We start from the raw sequence: 8087 nt of genomic DNA, 5'->3' as shown, positions 1-8087 counted from the left end.
ACCTGAGGGAGAGTGCCAGGGGATGTTGCTGGCTACTGGGTGCTGTTGGCTGCCCTGCACTACAAAAGCTGGAAAATGGAGAAGCTGTGAGTGCTTCAGGAGCCAGAGGCAAACTGCTACTAACCCATCTGATGGGGAATTCCAGGGGGAGGCTCCTGGCTACTGGGTGCTGCTGGTCACCATGCACTGTGGGAGTCAGGCACTGGAGAAGTTGTAGGACCCTGTTGCTATCGAAAGCTGCAGACACTGCAGTAACCTGCAAAGTGGGCACTCCAGCATTGGGAAGCAAAACCTTTTTCCTTCTTGAAATGTCTCTCCAGTGCCCTCTACTGGCACAGCATCAGTGCCAGGTGGCAAAGGAAACATGTGAAGGGACCAGATCTATTTTCACAGAGCAGGCATGAAGAGTGAATTTGAAGCTGAGAGGTAAAATTGGTAAGTGGTACAGTCCACCCCTTTGACTTCTTGGATTTCATGTGCACATATTTGAATTCTTGTACAACAAAACAACTTGGGCAAGGTGGGAGGATCATTGAAGGCCAGGAGTTTGAGGTTATAGTGAGCTATGATCCCGCCATTGCATTCCAGCCTGGGTGACAGCGCAAGACTCTGTCTCAGAAAAAAGAGAATAAAACAACTTTACTCCTACCCAACAAGATATAGCTATCCTTCTTACAGAGAAGTTGTTACCCTTTCACCCAAATGAGAAGACACATCACTGTCTGTATTAATTACTCTTCAAATTTAGCCATGGCCCCACTGATATCCTAGTACCTAAAGAGTAAATTGTAAAATTAACTTCCAACTTCTTGTATATAAAATAAAATGGGAAAAAGAGAAAAAGAACATGGCTAGATTATGCAAATAAACACATACATACAGCAAGCAGAAAGCAAATGAAGAAAGGTAATATAGTACTCACTTCTGTAATCGATCTCAAGGTTATAATTGACATCTATGGCTTCCTTCTTCTGTTGTTACCCATCTGTATTTCCTCTACCTTCATTCAGAACCTCAGATGCTCTTTTCTACCTGAAGGAGTCGCCCAAACTTTCATTCTGGAAGGGTCTCAGTCCTTGATCATCCTGCCTGTTTTGAGTTACTGGAGTTTAACCTTTTAATGGAGTTTAACCATTAATCTTTACTATGGGGGCCAGCACTTTGGGAGGCCAAGGCAGGCAGATCACCTAAGGTCAAGAGTTTGAGACCAACATGGCAAAACCCTGTTTCTACTAAAAATACAAAAATTAGCCAGTCGTGGCGGCATGCGCCTGTAGTCCCAGCTACTCAGGAGCCTGAGGCAGGATAATCGCTTGAACCCAGGAGACGGAGGTTGCAGTGAGCCAAGATCGTGCCACTGTACTCCAGTCTGGGTGACAGAGTAAGACTCCGTCTCAAAACAAAAAACAGAACAAACAACAACAACAACAACAAAACTTTACTATTAGGCATGGAAGTACTAAGAGGCACCCCAGATAATTCTCTGGGTTGCAGACATGGTCCTCTTTGCCTCCCTTGTGTAGCAAAAACTCAACTTCCACTTAGTAATTAGGATCAATCACTCGAGCCAGTAATTAAGTCTTACCTCACCCCCTTTTTTTGGTTTGTGGTTTCATTGGCATAAGGGGCCCAAAATGTCCCACATTTTTCACTTTCCAATTCACTGGAATTACTGTTGTGTCCCCTGGAAGAAACAGTCTCCCTTTGAGGACTAAGATCTCCAAACTAGCAAAGCTCCAAATGCTGAGACAGGAAACAAAAATTCTGAATAGGTTATTAGTTGTAATAATGAGAGGAGCTACTCCTACTTCTACCCCTTGGTTTCAGGACCCATTTATTCTGGCTATGGGAGAGATAGTGCTGTATAATAGTCTCTAGCTCAAAGTATATATTACATTCCAAAAAATAGTATCCCATCATTTCAAGATGTTATTTCCCAACTGGCATCAAAACCAAGTTTCAGTAAGCCATTTCACCCTTCAATTAGGCCAGCTGCTTTAACATGATGTGGTATGTGGTAAGACCAGTTAATTCCATAGGCATGAGCCCATTGCTGTGCTTGCTTTGCTGTGAACCAGAAGCAAAGCTGTGCAGAAGAGTCTACAGATGGTAGTGCTGGCACAAGGATTATGGGCAGAGTAGGGAAAACTATATCCAGAAAATACATCTGTTTCTGTGAGACTGAATCTCTGTCCCCCTCCATGATGGAAGACGTCCAATGTAATCAACCTGTCACCAGGTGGTTGGCTGGTCCCCACAGGGAATAGTGCCATATCAGGGACTCAATTTTGGTCGATCATGTTGGCAGATTAGGCACTCAGCAACCATGCAACCCTTGGTAAGGGGAAGTCCATGTTGTTGAGCCCAGGCATAGCCTCCGTCCCTACCACCATGGCCTATTTCTTTGTGGACCCATTGAGCAAATACTGGGGTGGCTGGTGAAAGAGGCTGATGCGTATCAACAGACAATCCAGAGACATTTCGTCCTCTGGATTCATAAGAGTCTCCTATAAAATGTATGCCTTTTGCTGGGCATTTACATAGGACTCAAATATCTTCAGTCTGTCCCCATTCAGAGAAGGCTGGTCACATTTCTCTTCCCCAGACTTCCTTGTCACCAATCTTTCAATCTTGTTCTTTTCAAGTCCCTAACCACATGTCAGTGTAGATCTATACTTCTGACCATCTCTATTTGACACATAAAGGACAATTAAACATACTGTTCAATGTTCTGCCCACTGGAGAGGATTTTTTTTCACCATTGTCATGCAATCACCCCTGAGTACAGCTGGAGTGCTGCATCTGTCTACTTTTGGATGGTAGCAGTATAACATGCAGACCCATATATAAGTTAGGCTTCAGTTTTCCTTCCTCAGTCAACTGGTCATAGGAACACTCCATGATATCATAGGCATGGATTGAAGGAGAGGAAGCAAAGCAACAGGAGTTGGTGTCAAAAGAGTCTGAATTACCTGCTCATGCAACTTACTTGTACCTTCTGGACCTGCTCAACTTCATCTTTTATGTACCATTTTCATCCAATAATAGATTGCTGCTATGCATGCCTAAGCTTATGGCTATGTGAGTCAAAGAAGATACCAGTTCATGATGAGAGTCTCAGGCTGTATGGTCACCTAATAGCTCATGGTTAGGTGTTTCAATCTCTGCAAAGGCCCGGCAGTAAGCCAGAGCTGTTTCTTGAAAGGAGAATAGTTTTCTGTGAAAGAGAGCACATGCTTGCTCTAAAGTCCTAGAGGCTTACCCTGTGATTCTCTCGTTGGTGCTTGCTACAAACTCCATACAATATTCTTATTTGTTACAGACACTTCAAGTATCATGGGATCTGCTGGGTCAAGTGGAAGAGCAGCTTGTAGTGCAGTCTGAATTGCAGAGCTTTCTCTTGTCTGGTTCTATTCAAAACTGGGAAGCTTGGGTGATTCTATAGATGGGTTTGAAGTAGTACACTCAGGCCTGGCATGGTGGCTCACACCTGTAATCCCAGCACTTTGGGAGGCTGAGGTGGGTGGATCACTTGAGGTCAGGAGTTCAAGACTAGCCTGGCCAACATGGTGAAACCCTGTCTCTACTAAAAATACAAAAATTAGCCAGGTGTGGTGGTGGGTGCCTGTAATCCCAGCTACTTGGGAGGCTGAGGCAGGAGAATCGCTTGAACCCAGGAGGCGGAGGTTGCAGTGAGCCGAGATTGCACCATCACACTCCAGCTTGGGCAACAGAGCAAGACTTCATCTCAAAAAAAAAAAAAAAAAAAAAAAAAATGAAGTAGCACACTCAAATGCTGCCTCCAAGGCTAGGTGTGGTAGCTTACGCCTACAATTACAGCAGTTTGGAAGCTGAGGTCGGCAGATCTCTTGAACCCAGCAGTTCAAGACCAGCCTGGGAAACATGGCAAAACCCCAGCTCTACAAAAAATAAAAAATAAAAAAGTTAGCCAGGTGTGGTGGCGTGCACCTGTAGTTCCAGCTGCTTGGGAGGCTGAGGCGGGAGGATTGCTTGAGCCCAGGTGACGGAGTTTGCAGTGAGCCGTGATCACGCCACTGCACTCCAGCCTGTGTGACAGAGTGGGATCCTGTCTCCAGAAAAAAAAAAAGGTTGCCTCCAAAATACAAAGGCCTACCAAGGGTTGTAACTTTTTGTTTGTGGTAGGAGGTGTGAGGTATGCAACTTGTCTTTCACCTTGGAGGAAATCTTTTGACATACTCCAGACTATTTAACTCCTAGAAACTTCATTGAGGTGGCAGGCCCCTGAATTTTTGTGAGGTTTATACCCAACTGTATCAGGCAGGGTTCTTCAGAGAAACAGAACCAATAGAATGTGTATATACTTAGAGAGGGATTTATTTTAAGGAATTGGCTCATGTGATTATGGAGGCTGGCATTTTTTCAAGTCCAAATTCTACAGGGTAGGCTGGCAGCCTCGAGTCCCAGGGAAGAGCTAATGATACAGTTTAAGTTCAAAGGCCTTCTGCTGGCAGAATTCCTTCTTGCTTGGTGGAGGTCAGTCTTTGTTCTATTATGGTCTTCAACTGATTGGATGTGGCTCACCCAAATTATAGAGGGCAATCTGTTTCACTCAAAGTCCACCAATTTACATATATATATATGTATATATTTTGAAACAAAGTCTTGCTCTGTCGCCCAGCATGGAGTGGAATGGTATGATCACAGCTTACTGCAGCCTCCACCTCCTGGGCTCAAGCGGTCTTCCCACCTCAGCCTCCTGAGTAGCTGGGCTACAAGCATGTGCACTATGCCTGACTAATTTTTTTGGTTTTTTGTTTTGTTTTGTTTTCGTTTTTTTGAGACAGAGTCTGGCTCTGTTGCCCAGGCTAGAGTGCAGTGGCGCGATCTCGGCTCACTGCAAGCTCTGCCTCCCGGGTTTACGCCATTCTCCTGCCTCAGCCTCCCAAGTAGCTGGGACTACAGGCGCCTGCCACCTCGCCCGGCTAGTTTTTTGTATTTTTAGTAGAAACGGGGTTTCACCGTGTTAACCAGGATGGTCTCGATCTCCTGACCTTGTGATCCTCCCATCTTGGCCTCCCAAAGTGCTGGGATTACAGGCGTGAGCCACCACTCCTGGCCTTGTTTTTGTTTTTTGTAGAGACAAGTTCTCACTATGTTGCCCAGACTGGTCTCGAAGCCCTGGACTCAAGCAATGCTCCCACCTTGACCTCCCAAAGTGCTGGGATTACAGGTATGAGCTGCTGTGCCCAGTCCTTTCATTCTATTTATTTATTTATTTATTTATTTTTGCTTCTTCACCCAGGCTGGAGTGCAGTGGCTTGATCTCGGCTCACCGTACCTCTGCCTCCAGGGTTCAAGCAATTCTCCTGCCTCAGTCTCCCCAGTAGCTGGGATTACAGGCACGTGCCACCACGCCTGGCTAATTTTTGTATTTTTGGTGGAAATGGAGTTTCACCATACTGGCCAGGCTGGTCTAAAATTCCTGACCTCAAGTGATACGCCTCGGCCTCCCAAAGTGCTGGGATTACAGGCATGAGTCACTGCACCTGGCCCCCTTCCATTCTTAATAAGACATCTAAACTATTTGCTCCTTTCTGCTCACCAGATCCAATCTACATGTCATCAGTGTAGTGGCCCAGTGTGATGTTTAATTGAGTATCAAGATGAGCAATATCTCTGCTGACTATATCATTGCAGAGAGCAGAATTGACACAGCCCTGAGGCAACACCATAAAATTATGCTCTTGTTCTTGCCAGGTAAAAGCAAATGGTTTCTGGTAGTCTTTGAAAATTAGTGCAGAGTAAAGGTCATCAGCCAGGCCAGTACCTGCATACCAAGTGCCAGGGGTGTGTCGAGTTGTTCCAGTAATATACTATGTTGGGGACAGGAGCTACAAGTGGAGTCACCATCTAATTAAGTTTATGCTAGTCTGCAGTCATTCTCCAAGATTCATCTAACTTTTGCACAGGTCAAACTGGTGAGTTAAATGTAGATGTGATAGGTATCACCACCCCTACTTCTTTCAAGTCTTTTCTGGTGCCATTAATGTCTGCATTCCCCTCGGTATGCATTATTGCTTCTGGTTTACTAGCTTTCAAAAGAGTGGATGTTCCAGGGGCTTAGGTTTAGCTGTTCTTACTGTAATGGCCCTCACTCCATGGATCAGCAAGCTGATGCGGGGGCGGGGGCGGTTATGCCAGTTTCTTTTTTGGGGGGCGGAGGGACAGAGTCTTTCTCTGTTGCCCAGGCTAGAGTGCAGTGGCACAATTGCAGCTCACTGCAGCCTCAACCTCCTGGGCTCAAGTGACCCTCCCACCTCAGCCTCCTGAGTAGCTGGAATCACAGGCATGTGCCACCACATCCAGCTAATTTTTACAATTTTTGTAGAGATGGGGTCTTGCTATGTTACCCATGCTGGTCTTGAACTCCTGGGCTCAAGCTATCTTCCCACTTCAGCTTCCCAAAGTGCTGAGATTATAGGTGTAAACCACCACGCTCAGCCAGTTATGCCAGTTTCTAAGTATGTTTATTTCAATGATAAATTCAGGAAGTGGGAAAATAACTATAAGGTGGGCCACTGGACCAACTGGGCCCAATGTGAATCAAACCTGAGCTAAGACTATTACCTGACCACCCTAAAGCCCCTGCTTTGATGGACCACAATGGCATTGTGGTCCCCAGGAATTAGTGTCAATTCGGAAACGGTATCTAGTAATTCTCAAAAGGTCTAGGTATTTCCTTTTCCCCAATGTACAGTCACTCTAGTAAATGGCCACAGGTCCCTTTGAGGAAGGCTTGGAGGAAGATTTACAGTATGTATGCATGGCAATGGTTCAGGCTTCTCCCTCAAGAGGACCTGGCTTCCCCTTCAATAAAGGGGCTCTAGACCAGTCTCAGTGGCTCACACCTGTAATCCCAGCACTTTGCGAGGCTGAGGTAGGAGAATCGCTTAAGTCCAGGAGTTCGGGACTAGCCTGGGCAACACAGTGAGACCCCATCTCTAAAAACTATAAAATAAAATAATTTTTTTAAAAGAGGGGTTCTGGATCTGTGAATTAACTTCAGTCTGGACACTGAGTGACAGGCTGACTCTCCACTGTGGTGACTTGAGTCAGATTTTTGGCTATTAGATCTAGAACTTTTTCCATCATATAGACCGAACAATATTCTAGTAGGGTATCCATCTGTTTCATGCCCAGGGAAACGGTGGTCAATGTGCCTGAACATCCATGGTGCTGTATTTGGCAATTAAGTGCTGCCACTTGACCTCTGCTACTTTGGTATTCCATGAACCCCACTGAAACCAGGGAGCCCATCCCTTACAGTCATACCTTGCCTACAAAGAAGAGCAACCACAGAGCTTTCCAAGGATGCAGGTGTTTTTCTCAGTAATGGATTTCTCAATGCCTTGGTGAAGGGAGTATCTCCCAAGTGTTTTCATGTAACATAGTTAGGAGTTGTGGGCAAGTCGAACATAACAAATCTTCTCCAACATTCCTATCCCCTTAAGCCTTTGGATTCCCTTTCCCATATCACACCAGGGCAGCTCAGGCTTCTCAACTTAATTAACTGTAGGGCCATAATTGAGTCCAAGCTTCAAGCATCAACCAAATAAGCTCTTAAAGCTACCTCCAGCTGCATAAGCTGACACTTTAAATACAGAGTCTCCAGTAAGTGTACTCATCTCAATGAATTCTGCCCAATCTAGTATTATATTTTGCTATCCTTTGTCTAATAACCTTGGAAATCACTTCTGCATATATTCCCTATATTTCTGTCAATATATATTAGCAATCTTGCAATGCTTTTGGTGTATAAGCTGCTTCCTCCTTGTTCATAGTGTGCACTTGTTCCCCTGGACCATGCTGAGATTTGACCTTAATTATCAGTCTTGTGGCAATAGAGGGTGGTTGTGGCAGGAAGAGGGGAGAATGGACATTCCCTTTCAAGGCATCCTCCCCAGGTCAGTTTATCTCAGTGTTTTCAAGGAGAAAAAGGCTAGTCTCAGACACCGAAACATTTCCATTAGTACGGGAGGCTCAGAGTGACTTGGTAGTTCAAGATTGTCAGTTTCATCTGAGACCAAACAGATGCCCCTCCAGAT

Source organism: Trachypithecus francoisi, unplaced genomic scaffold (genome assembly GCF_009764315.1).
Source record: "Trachypithecus francoisi isolate TF-2019V2 unplaced genomic scaffold, Tfra_2.0 Lachesis_group6, whole genome shotgun sequence".
NCBI classification, from domain to species: Eukaryota; Metazoa; Chordata; class Mammalia; order Primates; family Cercopithecidae; genus Trachypithecus; species Trachypithecus francoisi.
The sequence above is the reverse complement of the archived record's forward strand: the minus strand, read 5'-3'. Positions refer to the sequence as shown.